General features: G+C 38.5%; 1 protein-coding gene and 1 long non-coding RNA gene across 3 annotated transcripts in view; one reads left to right on the top strand and one right to left on the bottom strand.

The window, feature by feature from the left end:
• The window catches only part of PARVA (parvin alpha), a 163,175-nt gene that overhangs the window by 48,294 nt on the left and 99,537 nt on the right, over positions 1 to 15,344 (top strand). The window lies entirely within an intron of this gene.
• The window catches only part of LOC141545995 (uncharacterized), an 81,218-nt gene continuing 71,501 nt past the window's right edge, over positions 5,628 to 15,344 (bottom strand). The window contains exons 4-5 of the long non-coding RNA XR_012483206.1: positions 10,312 to 10,420; positions 5,628 to 6,081 (exon numbers count right to left, since the gene is read on the bottom strand). This is a non-coding gene — a long non-coding RNA (uncharacterized LOC141545995). The remainder of the gene's footprint in view (positions 6,082 to 10,311; positions 10,421 to 15,344) is intronic.

The raw sequence follows: 15,344 nt of genomic DNA on the forward strand, positions 1-15,344 counted from the left end.
CTGTTGGTAAAGAAGTCTAATCCTAAATCTGAGCACAGCTACAAAGAGGACTTTTTACACCTAGGAAAAGTACTTCTAAGTCCTGATTAGTTCAAAAAAAGAATCCCCTGAATTGGTCACTTGTATTCAAATTTGCATTGTTTGAAGTTAGAATTATGTAAAATAAGGTGTTTGGTTCCAGCCCAATGGAAATAGGCAGTGTGAATTCTAACAAAGCAACCACTTTCAGGGAGTTCATTATCTGTACTAATTGGTACCTAACTGTGTCATAAATAATACTCAGGGAAAATATCCTAAGTGAACAAACCTTTTTTTGAGGTACAGGTGGAGGTGGGAGAAAGAAATGTTGAGGTAAAACACTTCCTGCTGGTGAAGCATCTGCAATGTGGGCCAAAGAATGAGGTTGATTACAACCAGCCTCTTCTTCCTAGCTTTCTATTTAAAATAAATAAATTGCTAACTAGGTGATAAATTATGCTAACACCCTTTGAGTCTAGCACTCTGAGACACAATCCTAGTTGCCACACCTTAGTTACAGTTCTAAGGCAAAGGCTTCTTGTTTGTGCACTCCACTTTCAGCAGATAGACAAGAGAATACAGATGTGTGTTTGCAAGTTGATCCTGATTATATTAGGGGCCAAGAGATATCGGGAAAACTCGGTTTAATGTTTGGAATGACTGTTCTAGAGGATTAGATTAAAGGGGGGGGGGAAGAGAAGTTTGATTTGTAAATAATGTTATCCAACCCAGACTGTACAGTAAAATATAAAATACACAGGCTTTTGTGTCTTTTATTGGGAGATTCTCTAAGTACTTCTTGCTGGACATCAGGCTGAGTTATTGCTCATTTTTTATGTATTACTGTGCTTACTAAATCAATGTAAAGACAAATGCTGAAAACACTTTTTAAAAAATTCAGCGCAGGGCTTTCTGAACAGCCTCCTCCAAACTACTGAATATTCATTAATCAGAAATATATGTGACTCAGAACTAGTGGTTAAGCACATGCAAGCCCTTGGTTATTTCACCTTCTCCTGAGCACATTTTCATGATTAATTCAAGTGTACATCACAGTCCCTGATGTGTATATATTTCTAGTTAGTGATGAACAATTTTTGCATAGATTGTAATGGGTGTGGGTATTTTGCTCAGCCAATTCTGGTCTTCTCCTAGATGGATCTGCAGATTTGTATCATTATTGCCATTAATGACATAGCTTGAGTCACTTTTTTACCCGACATTCTGCTGGCTTGAAGACTTTACTTGTCTTTGAAGCAGAAGATTTTTGGCTTCCTTCAGGCCAGCTCAGATCCCATCTTGTACAGAAGATATTTTTTGGTTTCCTCCCTCTTTCCACTCCTAGTGCTTTTCCTCTAAGCCTATTCCCATTTCATTTTTATATGTACATCTTTGTTGTCTCCTCCATTGGAATACGAGAGAGAGCAGGACTTGATTTTGCATTTCTTTGTATCTCTAGTACTTAGAGCTGTGGTTGTTCATGGAGTTGATATTGAATAAATTCTTGTTTTTGATGGACAAACTCAAATGGTATACCCAGAACCATAACTGGTCATTGTCATTCCTGGGGCAAATATCACAGATTGAGTCTTATTTGAATTGGGATAGGGAGAAAAAAATAAACAGACCTATGTATGTTCTGAGGTGAAAAAAGGCCCCTTCCTCATTCCCTTTAGTTTTAAAAAATTATAGGAATGGAGAGTGGGATTAAAGAGAAATTGATTGAGATATTCTACCCAGGAACAATGGTAAAGCCCATTTGATCATGGTTTATGGTTTTAGAAGGGGGGGGGGGGGGATTGGGGCAGCTAGGTGGCGCAATGGATAGAGCACCAGCCCTGAAGTCAGGAGGACCTGAGTTCAAATGTGATCTCAGACACTTAACATTTCCTGGCTGTGTGACCCTGGGCAAGTCACTTAACTCCAATTGCCTCAGTAAAGAGAGAGAGAGAGAGAGAGAGAGAGAGAGAGAGAGAGAGAGAGAGAGAGAGAGAGAGAGAGAGAGAGAGAATTGGGGGAAGCATGGAAGAGAATAGGGTGAAAAAAGAGTGATGGCTATGTGAGTAGGTGGGAGAAATATTATATAGATAGAATAAATATGACATAAATATTATGTAGTTATGTACCTAGCAGACTGAATATATGGAGTGAAAGAAAATGAAGAGGTGAACAGAGAATTAGCTGAACTAAATGATGAGAAGTACCCTCAACAGAAAGAACAAAGTCAGGAAAAGTAGAGAGTTTTTAATAAAAGCTAAAGGCACATTGAGTTTCATGTTTGTAAAACAATAAAATTCAAAATTTCCCATAGGTAGTTAGGCTTCTGGGTTGCTGATATGGTCAACTAATATGTCCAGTGACTGAAACTTTTCTTAGATCTTTGGAACTTTAAAGATCATCTAGCCCAACCCTTTCATTTTGTAGATGGGGAAACTGAGGTACTGAAAATGAAAGTGATTTGCTAGGATCACATGGATAGGAAGTGATCCAGCCAATGGGGAACATCACCTGGGATTAGGCAAGACATAGCCTCATAATCACCAGTCACTAGTTAAGTTAAGCCATTGAGGGTAACAGGGCACTAAGTTACCACAGCATATGGGTGATATGTAAGCAGGGCATGTGCCCAAGAGTTAAGGAAAAGGGTGAAGGAGGCAAAACTGAATGGGAGCAGCACATCACGGTCCAAAGGAAGGAGGACCTGAGGCACTGTGATAATTCTATTCAGAGATATAGGCAAATAGCCAGCTCAGGTGAATTATACACTTAATGGGGCAGGCCCTTTTGGGCCACATCAACACTTAGATTCCCCCAAAGCCAATAGCTCATTGGATCTAAGACCTGGGGTTCAGCTAGCTCAACATTTGCTCTTAACCTATGGTACCAGGAACTTGATGCAGGATGGCAACCATGCAAGGCTGACAGGTTAGAACCTAAACCTGTCTTTGGTGCCTTAATTGATGTAATTTGCCTCATCTTGCATTTGTCCAGTTGATTCCTAAGCAATGTCTTCATCTACTTGTCACCTTTCCTGCACACTTCTCTTTATCTCAAATGTCCTCCTTCCCTCTTTTGGTCCATCAAATCCCTCCCCAGCCTTTAACTGCTACCTCTTCTAGAAAGAGCTCTTTTATCCTCCTGACTTACTCTTCAAATCTCATATAACGCTTTGCTTTTTATAATCTAGTTATATGTGTGTATATATGTATACGTACATATATATGTATAATTTAAATAGTTATATGTCTCTTATTCCAACTACAAGACTATGGTCTCCTTGATGCAAAGATTAAGTAAACAGCCCAATAAACACAATTAGTGTCAAAGTCAGAATTTGAACTCCAGGCCCAGTGCTGGCTCCATTGTGCCTTTTATTATGGTAAACAAAGGAGATACCAAGACAAAACAGAAATTATTCCTGTCCTTTAGATCCAAATGTGGCTCATTTCTCCAACTAGACCATGTATGTAAAGATTTCTCCCCAATCCCTCTTCCACACAGCTAGCTAAAGTGATGTTCCCAATTGATAGGTCAGATCATGTCACTCCACTGCTCAATAACCTCCAGTGGCTCCCTCTTATCTCCAGGATCATATATAAATTCTGCAATTTGGAATTTAAATCCTTTAAAATCTAGCATTTATCTACCTTTCTACCCTTTCTATGATACCCTTCTCAAATTCTATTGGGTCAAAGTTTTTTGATAGTCTTTATACACAGTATCTTTTCACTTGCCTCCTTGAAATGTACTCTCCCTCTTTTCCTCCACATCTTAAGATCCTTAGTTCCAGGTAATGCACAACTCAAACAACATCTTTCCTACATTCTTTCTTAATCTCTCAACTGCTAGTCCCTTTGTTCTCCTATCTCAGAAAAAATTACCTTGTACTTATTTTGCTTAGATTTTTCATTCACTTGTGTGTGTATATACACACATGCTTCTCTCCACACTTCTCCCATAGACTATAAGCTTCTTGAAAGCAGGAATTGTTATATTTGTAGCTGCATATCTCTAGTCTAATACCTAACACATGGTAAGAATTAAATAAATGACTTGTTTAGAATGATGAAAAGCTTCCTAACATGAAATTCAAAAAGGATATGAGCTTTATTTTCAACCCTAGTAATGAAGTTTATAAGGTACTCTGGTGAACACATCTCATTTTTTCCTGCCCTCTCACTCTCTGAATAGGGAATCTTGAAGAGAAGATATAGTCCAAAATTCACTATGCTTGGAATCCAAAGGCCCAATTCAAGTCATGGGTTGGCCACTTACCATGAGTTCTTACCAAAGTCACTTCCTCTCACTGGGACTCAATTTTCTCATTTGGAAAATGGAAATACTAGAATAGTGCCCACCCTCTTTGCCTTGCAAGCCTATTACAAACAGCAAATGAGATTATGAATGTAAGTCAATATCAAAATGTCAGGCTGCCATTACTATCATCATCTTCATTATTATTATTTTCACCACCATCATTATTAGCAGCAGATTAATTAACTGATCAAATTATTATTATATATTATATTTTAACATAATTAATATATTTATGTTATACATATTACATATATTTATATTACAATGTAATTTATACTATTTATAATACAATGTTTATATTACTACTAATAATATGTAGTATCTTAAGATTTGCAAACTGCTTCAGAAATATTATCTCATTTTATTTTTAAACCCTGGGAGGTGGCACTCTAATTTTTTCCATTTCATAGGAGGCAAAAGATTAAGTAAATTGTCCAGTAAACACAACTGCTAAGTGTCAAAGTCTGGATTTGAACTCTGCTCTTCCTGACTCCAGGCCTGGTGCTGGCTTCAAAGCAAAGCAAAGGAGATACCAAAACACAAGTGAAATTATTCCTATCCTTTAGAAGATTCTACTTATACAAAAATAAATAAAATCTAAATACATGCAAAGAGAATGAATACAAAGTAATTTTAGGTGGCCACTAGTACTGGAGGAAGATCATAAGTCACTTGATTGAGGTGATTCCAAAAGCTAAATTCTCCCTCCTCTGGTCTTCCTTTCCCACATCATTTCCTAGACGAAAACAGAGCTCATATATCTAGAGAAGTCCTGCCTAGCCTTTCACTTGCCAATTGCCCAATTTAATAAAAAAAAAAGAATATACCAATTTCCAGAATTCCCAAGTGTTAGATATGAAAATTTTAGTTACTAGAAGGACATTGCCAAGTTAAGCAAAGCCTTGGTTACTTATTGCCTTTGTGGTAATTCGTTGCCTCAGTTGCCCTTGATACCCAGCTTGACTAACCCAGTATTTTATAGCTTATGGTCTTCCCCAACACCATATGATTTGGGGTATGTAGATATGGGGGATGGAGTAAAGCCAAGTTTATGCCAGAGTTAAAAGAGATATGGAGGGGGGTAAGGACCAAGATCATTGTCTTCAAATAGCTGATGTGGAAAAGAGATTAAATTTCTCTTTGACTTTAAATGGCAAAGAGTTAAAAGGGAGATATGTAGGAAAGAAAAATTTTCCAACCCTCAAAGCTGTCCAACATTGAAATTAATGAAAGTCAATGAAAAGGCAGTTGATGAGTGCTCACCATGAGCCAAGCACTGTGCTAAGGATTCAAATAGAAAACTTGAGCTTTTATTGGCTAAGACCACAGAAATAGGAGGGTTCAATTTAGGGTAGACAGAAAAGGCTTTAGGAATGACTTTCAAGAAGAGCCTTGGATGGCCATTTGTCATGGAGATTGTCAAGAGGTTCACTGCATTGGGCAAAGGTTTGGACTGGATGACCCCTAAAATCGTATCCAAATCTGGGCTCCTATAATTACGTGAAATAGTTTCATCGACTGATCTGAAATTTTCATAATTTAACTTTGGGAAGAAAAATCCTGTCTTGAAATTGGCAGTAGGATTTTATTGCCATCCTGTCCTCTTAATTATATTTGCTGTGTGTTGCTGTAATTGTTTCTCACAGATGGTGAAAGAATTCTGATCTTGGAAGTTAGAAAACTTGGTTGAATGATTCCCATTCCGTTGTAGTCTCATTTCCTCTGTCAGAGCCTCAGTTTCTTTATCTGTAAAAAAAAAAAAGATTAAAAATGTGCATACTTTAGAGAACATTTCAGATATATAATTTTATTAGTAACACAACTTGTCTGTAAGTGGATAAGTCTGAAATTTAGTGAGCTTTAATGATGTGCTCATAGTCCCACAATTAGGAAATGTCGGAAGCAAGATTTGAACCCCAAATTTTTCTGACTCCAAGTCCACAGTTCTATCTGCTGCCGCTGTAATAGAGAGGGTGGGTATGAAGACCAAATGAGATGATATATTTTTTACAAAGCTCTTTATATCTAAAAAATATTCTATAGCTATAAGCTATCATTTGAAAAGTAAATTCCAATAGGAGTCTCATTAATTATACAGTCATCTAATGTGGGTCATTAACACTTGTCCAAGATCTCAGGAGCATTTAACTTCTATAATTGAAGAAAATGACATACCCATTGTTCACATCGTGGGGAGTAACCAGAACTGAATGTGTTTGGGGCTCTGCTAAATTTGCACATGGAAATAGGGGAGCGGTAGGAGAATCCAGACCTGGCACAAACTAGCTCTAAAACACTCATTACAAACCTGTGCCCTGTGTCTGTGGCATCTGGCTTCCTGAGGCCGCCTTGACTGTTAATTAATTAAAAGAAGGGTATATGAACCCAACCCGCGGAGAGGAAGGCTGTAAAATTAAGCAGGGAAGGAAGAAATAAGACTGTTCTCATTTGCTCAGGAAGTAGAAAAACTGCCTCCTAAAAGCCAGGGATGTGGAATTCAAAGCAGCTTGACAAAATAATAGCAAGATTCTATTGTGTCTTCCCTGGGCCAACTGGCCCTCCTTCTTAATGGGCGCGTTTTCTTCGTTTGTAGGGCAAAGAGATTTTCAGATTTTTGTTAAAGGAAGGGAGAGGGGAGTGGTAGCATTTAGCAGAGTTAGGTTGTTTTTTTTTTTTTTTTTTTTTTTTTTTTTCTTTTTAACAGTTTTGTTGCCACCAAGAACAATCACTGTGAACAAGGTGTGACCTGGGAAAAACTTCCCAGGAAACTGTGCCCTGAATAGACCCGACCTATGTGACTAGAGATGGAGGGATACTGAGTGGAGATATGACTTCCTGTTTTTGCTTGTTCAGCTTCTGAATAGGCTTAATGGCACTTTTTTTTCAATTAAAAGTTGATTGGAAATGACTTGGTTTTGATAATATTGATGTTTTTTTTTTTTTTGAAGGAGTTACTGGCCTATTTGCTAGTTTTTGCACATGACTCCATCACCCCTCTCTGTTACTTTGGGTTGGCTGTTCCTCACATTGGGTATGAAGTCTCTCTTCACCTCTATCTTCTAACTTCCAAAGACCAGACCCCAACTGATGGCACTTCCCCCTCTAAAGTGACCTTTCTTTTATTCCCTAGGAATCATGTAGACACCCATTGATTTTCTTGTTTCTCCTACTAGTAGATGAGCTTCTCAAAAGCAGGGATTTTGGGTAAATTTGCCTTTCTCCATCACCCAAGAGCTTAGAATAGTATCAAGTACCAATGTACATAGTAGGGGCATAAAATATGCTTGTTGTTGATTTGTTGGTCTGCAATAAGCTTAGCATAGTACCAAGCACCAATGTACATAGTAGGTACATAAGAAATGCTTGTTGATTTATTGGTCATTTATAAGCTTAGCATAGTACCAAGCACCAATGCACATAGTCAGTACAAAAGAAATGCCTGTTGTTGATTTATTGGTCAGCACATATAGTATGTGTAGGTGCTTGTAAAGTTAGATAAGACTTTAGTGTTTATCCAGAGGCAAATGTGGTTAGACTACTGGATTTGGAACCTGGGTTCAAGTTCTGTTTGTGCCATTTACTACTTATATAATCTTGAGCAACTCACATAATTTCTCCTCTAGAAAATGGGGATTTTGGATTACATACCTCCTAAAATCCCTTCTAACTCTAAATCTATAATGTTGCTGGGGATCTAGAGTGGAAAGGTCATTTATTCTAGGTCATGTAGTAGAAAAAATAGTAGTAGCAGCAACAATAGCTACCATTTCTATAGAACTTTAAGGTTTATAAAGTATTTTACAAATATTTTCTCATTTGATCCTCACAACAAACCTAGAAGGTAGATGCCATTATCCTCTCCTTTTTTTTTTCAGACAGGGAAACTGAAGAAAATAGAAGTTGGGAATTTTAAAATTTATTTAAGAGTGTTTTAGGATCCAAACCCAGGTCTTCCCATCCTACATTCAGTATATAAAGTCTCCAAGTCAAATGGCATCATCATGTATGTGAAATGACCACATCCACCAGGATCACTGCCCTTTTCCCAGAAGAGAAAGCATCAATGCTATATTCATGTTGATTAGATTGTTATCAGGAATCCCCTCTGTACCAAATTCATAAGTGTTAAGTTCAATTTCATCTTTATAATGACTGCAGCCAGGTTACCCCCATCCCCACCCCACAGACACATATAACCACATGTCATGGTCACACCTAGAGCATTGACAATTAGAAGCCCTCTATGGGTCAGTTCCTTTGGCTCCATCCCAGAGGAGATTTTCCCAACACCTGATTCCTCTACACTCTTGTCCCAGGTGGAAAAAAAAATCTTAGTTATTATTCTGCTTTTGGTTACTCCAATGTGATTTCACAATAGAAAATGTACAAATACATTTGTGATTTTCCACCTCTTTCCTCCTATTTGAATTATACTCCCTTTGTGTCTTTTTCTTTGTCTCTGTTTCTATTTTTTTTCTCTCTGGCTGTCTATCTGTCTCTCTCTAGTTCTCTGTCTCTTTCTTTGTCAACTTCTATCTCTGTCTCTCTGTCACTTTCTGTCTCTGACTCTTGTCTCTATTTCTCTCTTTCTCTGTCTCTCTGTGTCTGTTGGTCTCTCTTTTTCACACACACACAGATCATAAAAAATCTTTGTAAAGAAATATCTTGTAGTGGATTGGAATCAAAAGTTTGGGTTCCATTTCTAGTTCTGTTGGCCCCATATGGACAAACCTAGGCCTGTTTTCTCCTCATAAAATAAAGGAACTGAGCCAGAAACTTCTCCTGTGCTTGACTCAGTGATCATGGGATCAAAGATTTAGGAGGAAGAGGCACTTTCAAGGTCACTGGTCTGACTCCCTCATTCATATGAGGCAACCAAAGCCCATCATGCTTAAGTAACTTGTTCAAAGTCCTATAAATTATAAGGAGATCTCCTATTTGAACCCAGCCCCTTGATTCCATTTGGAGTCCTGTGATGAGTTCTGAACAATGTGTTTTAGGGTGGACATTTAAAAACAAAAGCATCCCCAGAAGATGATGACTCACATAACAAGTAGAATGTCAACTATGTCATGATGGCTAAGAGTCACAGATAGTGGACATTAAAGGCTGAATTTCTTGAGAAATAAAGGAAGGCAAAGGGAAAGAAGGAATAGAAGAAAGAAACAGAAGGAAGAAAAGAAAGAAAAAAGAAGGGAAGAAGAGATGAATAGAGAAAGGAGAGAAGAAAGAAAGAAGGGGAACAGAAATAAAAAGGATAGAGGAAGAAAGGAAAAGAAGAAGAGAAGGGAAAGGAAGAAAGAAAAAAGAAGAGTAAAAAACAGGACAATGGCGGAAAGAAAGGAGAGAGGAAGAAGGAAAAGTAAAGAAAGAATGAAGGAAGAAAGAAGAGGAACAAAGGAAAGCAAGGAGAAAAGAAGGAAGAAAAGAAAAAAAGAAGGGAAGAAGAGATAGAGAAAGGAGGGAGGAAAGAAAGAGGAAGAGAAGAAGAAGGAATTGAGAAAAGGCAACAAAAGAAAGGAAGGGGGAAAAGGGAGAGAGAAAGAAAGGGAAAAGAAGGAGAAGGAAAAGGAAGAAAGAAAAAAAAAGATGATGGAGAGAAGAGAATAGAGGAAATGAAGGAGGAAAAGAAAGGAAAGGAAAAAAGCTGGAGAGAAGAAGAGAGGAATGGAGAAAAGAAGGGAGGGAGGAAGAAAAGTAAGGAAAGAAAATAATGAGGAAGAAAGGAAGAGAAAAATAGAGGAACACAAGCAAGCAAGAAGGAATGGAAGCATAGAGGCGAGGAGAAGGAAAGGAAGGAAAGGAGAGAAGGAGAAAAGAAAAGTAACAATATGGAACTAGAAAGAACACATACTTTCCATGTCTTACCCCAAGGAGTTAAAAGTCTGGGCTGAGCATGATCAGCCAGATGTCTTTAACAGCAACATTGTTCATATTGTTTAGATTATCTTGTTGCAAGCACCGTGCCTCCTTTACCTTTTATGGAATAAAGTGTGGGAAATTGACCACAGATGTAAGCAACCAAGAATGACGACTGAGGCGGTTGTTCCTAAGGCTTCTCCTTCTCTCTCTAACGCGCCTGATCCTGCAGATAAAAATAAATAGAGAAATATGAAGCAACCAGAGAAATAGCTTGTGTGCATTATTACTGCCGGCCCCTCTCCCTTCCTCCCCACCGCCTTGGCTAGCCGGTGTCCGCAGACCCACGGGTCATTTTCAGTGCTGGGGTGCCGGCCACCGCCTCTCAAATTTTGGCTTTTCCACTTCCTCCCAAGTTCCCAAATATCACATAATTTAAGCAGTTTTTCTCTTGGAGAGAAGGAAAGGGCAAAGCCACGTGAAGTGCCCCTGCTGGAGCAGTTGGCAATCTCCGATTTCCTGATGGGGGACGGTCACTGAGCAGCGCTTGAAGAAAGCATGGAGTCTATGTTCATATTGATTTGGTCGCCATCCAAAACCTCTGGCTGAGCCAAATTAATTAGAGCCGAACCATTTTTGTTCCTAAAGATGCTTTGCTAAATTTGATAGAAGCGTTGGCTCCCCTGAGCAGTCCTGGGGTAGGAATAAACTTGTTTAGACAGGAAAATGCTTCCCCGTTTTGTGCACTTCTAAAATTATGAAGCCCAAATGCTTTTTTGAAGCCCTACAGAGGCAAATTTCCACAAATGAAGGCAATAAATCCCGTTTTTATGAAGTCTCTCTGTTTTCCCTCACTCAGTTTCTCAACTTTTGGACAGTGGTTCTCCACTGTGGTCCGACAGGAGACTCGCTGGCTTTCCCAGACAGCTCATCAGGAGTAGAAAGAGAGCTCCGGCTGATTTGCTCGGAGGCTGGAAACTCAGGCCTGTTCCTAAAGTGGAAGGCTTGGCTCTTTGAGGCAGCTAATAAACAAGATGGCTTTGTGCTGATCCTGCTTTGGTACAAAGCCTTGTTAAGGGATGGGGTGCACTTCTGCAACAGGGACTTGTGTGAGCCTCAGTCAGGGTCTTTCCTGGGTCATATAGTTACATGTGGTCTTCAGACAGTGTCAGGGTGGAGCCTGATAGGCCACAGAAGTGGGTCTTTGTAGTTGTCAGTGCATAGTCTCAGGTGCTGGGTTTGGTGAGAAAAACAACTGACTTGGTTAATGCAGGAATGACAGCTTAGGACTATGAAGATCTCTTCATTCAACCTATTTTCTGGCCATTTGGAACCTGAGTGCCCCAGGAGAAACCTTCCTGGGGCCCCTGAGCTTTACTGCCACAATGGCAACATCGATGAGGTGTCTTTTGTTCATGAGCAAATCGTGTTCCTGTCACTGATAAAACAGGCCCTGGATCCAACATAAATAGAGATGGAAACCATTTTATTTCCCTCCTAAGTGATGAATTTCCCTGTGTGACCTCAGTAAATCAGTTAACTTTCCTGGGCTACAATGGCCTTATCAATAAAACAATAGGGTCAGACTAGTAGGCTTTCTGTAGTGGTGGATCAGATTCTACACTTGGAGGCAGGAAGATCCTGCTTCATACATATAAATCACTTAACCTCTCAGCTTCAGTTTCCTTATCTGCCTAATGGGACTAATAATGGCAGCTACTTTACAAGGTGGAATGAAATATGAAATAATATCTGTAAAGTGCTTTGCCAGCCTTAAAACAATAATGTTAGCTCTAATAATTGTTGTCACGAGGTCTATGAACCTTGGGGAAGGAATGATCATAACAGGACTGCTTGGCATTGCGTAAACTTTTAATATAATTGATAAAGAAAGAAAAGCTCATCAGTAACACAAAAAGGGAAACAGTTTACTATATATGTAATGTATGCATCAGTTATTATTATAGTTATCATTTCTAATATTATAGACATTTAACCCCATTTTTTAGTACTTTCAGAGGAACAAAGTTACAGATTACTGATATTCAATAGGCCAGTGAAAGCATGCCCATGGTACTTATTGCAGAGGTAATATTATTATAAATTAAAATGGTTAGAGAGCAGAGTTTTCCCAGCAATGTGGATAGCAGGTCAGAGTAGTGTGTGCTATGAGTTATGAGATGAGCTGAAAATTAAGAAAACAAGATTCTAGTCACTGAAGTATCGACTCAATATCAATCTCTTACAGTTTCTGGAGTGAGGATGAATGAATGAGACATCACTTTTGTTGTGGTCCAACTCTTCATGAGCCCATTTGGGGTTTTCTTGGCAAGGATACCGAATGGTATAAGATAAGAAAACTGAGGCAAACAGAATTAAATGACTTGGCCAAGGTCACGCAGCTAATAAGTTTCTGAAGCTGGATTTGAACTCAGGTTTTCTTTACTCTAGGCCCAGCACTATAATCCATTGAGCCATCCAACTCCATTCTCACAATGGGTACACATGGATTGGTGACTTCTTGGATCCAAAGTTTTTACCTTTATTCCTCTTATGGAGATGCAAAGGCAATCAAGTCTAACCCTTCCCCATTTTACAAATGAGTATTTGTAAGAATTATTCAGGGTCATACAGCTAATATGTGTCTGGGTCAGGATTTGAACCCAGATCTTCCTTGATATGCCCCCAGCTACCTAACCTTAGAGATCATCGAATCCAAATCCCTCATTTTATAGCTAAGGAAATTGAGCTAGAAAAGTGTATTAGCTGGCCTGAGGCTATACAATCATTAAAGAACAAATCTGAGAGTCAGAATCAGTATTCTGTCCTTAAATTCTAGTGTTTTCAGAATTTACAAAGTACTTAATGTGATTACTACATTTAAACCTTACAACCTCCCTATGAGAAAGGGAAGGCAAGCATTATTTCCATTTTAAAGATGAGGAAACTGAACCTTAGAGAGGTCATGATTTTCCACAGCTGCTATAAATTGGTGGCCTCAGGACAAGCCCCAGAACTTAGGAATCCATGCCCAATGTTTCAATCCTCTACAGCATGACTGCTTCTCAAAATGTGGGGTTTTCTAAGTCTTTGGGATACAAAAATACCACAAGGATATGGAAGGTTAGATCATTTCAAAACTTTCAAAAGAATGAAGCTATAGCCCTCACCCCTAAATTCATGATGTCTACCTTTGGTAGAAATCTTTTGCAAGATGGTTTTCCGGACTAACCACACAACAAGTGAGATCATTTGAGAATCCAGTACGGTCTGTTTCCATGACTAAAATGATGAGAGACTCTCATTTGACTATGGCTTTCAGAATGCTAGAATTTGAGGCCTTCACACAGTTGTTGAATTGCATGTTTTTGGTTAAGACAGACCAGAAAGCCAAAAAAAAAAAAAAAAAAAAAAAGGTACTATAGCTATATTTTCGGTAGCTGAGGTAATCCTGCAGAAATTCCACATGGAAAAGCAAAATACATGGTTACAGAATACCCCAAACTGCAGCCTTGGACTTTGTTTCCTGAAGATATAAATCAAAGAAAACTTTTGAAGTCCGTGCATGACTCAGAGAGAGAGGTCATTGACCAAATCTGCTGAGGAAGGCAGAATGAGACAAATCAGGAGACATTTTTATGATTTTCCCCCTGCTGCTCTTGGCTATTTCATTTGCCCGGAGCATCACGAGCTGGGAAATCTGAAATGTGAGTTTGCTATCCCCATCAAAGAGAAAAAAAAAATGTGTAGGAATAGTTGTGTCAGAGAAGACCCCGGTGGGAGTAGGGGATGCTGTCCATGATCAGCTCCTTTTAAGGAGGTGAGAGAAGATGGCTGTGGAGGAGCTGGAAGAGGCTAGGGTTGTGGGGAAAGATGACAAGGAAAATGGAGTTCAGACCAATAGGGAGACAGGGATAGTGAGTCCCGCGTAGCAGGACTTGAGCTCAAGTTCAAAGAGTGAAATGAGGAATTTTCTCTATTACCCTCCAGTTGTCACTAGGGCTTCTACTTCCCATGAGAGGAGCAGGCACTGGACATGAGAATACCTGAACAGTACCTCCAATGATCAACATGGTTGAAGACTTGAATTCTTTTGAGGATAGCCTGTTTATACCATGAAATTACCAGAAGATAAAGATGCCTTCAAAGGAAGACTAATTATACCTATTGCCTCCACTTCTCCTTAATTTCATTTCTTAATCCTTTGCAATTTGGCTTCTGAGCATATCAGTCAACTGAAACATTTTCTCTAAAATCAACGATGCTCTCAATTGCCAAATTGTCTCAGGGTTAATCTTTCTCGACCTCTGTACAGCACTTGGCACTAAGCCACCTAGATAACTCTCTCCTAGCTGGGTATTTATGAAATTGTTTCCCCTTGCTCCTTCTTAACCTGTTTTTGTTATCAGTCAATCTATAAGAATTTATTAAATGCTTGCTAGGCACTGAGTTAAGCTCTGCCCTCAGGGAGCTTACATCTAATGGGAGAACAAATACCCCCAAATGGACCTATGCAATCTCTATAGTGTAAATGGAAGATGATCTCAGAGGAAAAACACTTGCAATGGTGGAGAGGGTATGGGAGAGAGAGAGGAAAAACCATCATACTTATGATATATAATTCTGAGGTTATTCCTCACAAATCTCCTAGACCCTCTTCTCGTTTTCTTTTTATTCTCTTTCACTTGGTGCCCTCATCATTTCCTATGAGTTTAATAATCATCTCTATTCAAATGACTTCTCTCTCTCTACATATATATATATATATATAATGTCTATGCGTTATATATCTATATAACTACATATGTGAATAAAGATTGTAGCATATACACACACACCAATATATACACATGGATATAGACATACTTTGTGTACATGCTATACACATACTTATGCATATATGAGATATAGATATATACATTACATATATAATATGCACATGTTTGTGCTTATATATCTAACTGTAATTCAGGAAAGAGGCTATATATACATATATGTACATATCTACATGTAAATGTTGTAAAGATACACCTTTGTATGTAAACATATATGTAAATGTATATAGCAGCTTTTCTGAGTTTTAGAGATTAACATGTATAAACACTCATGTATATAATATGTATATACATAAATGTGTATCTATATATACA

Source organism: Sminthopsis crassicaudata, chromosome 6, assembly GCF_048593235.1.
Source record: "Sminthopsis crassicaudata isolate SCR6 chromosome 6, ASM4859323v1, whole genome shotgun sequence".
Classification (NCBI taxonomy): Eukaryota; Metazoa; Chordata; class Mammalia; order Dasyuromorphia; family Dasyuridae; genus Sminthopsis; species Sminthopsis crassicaudata.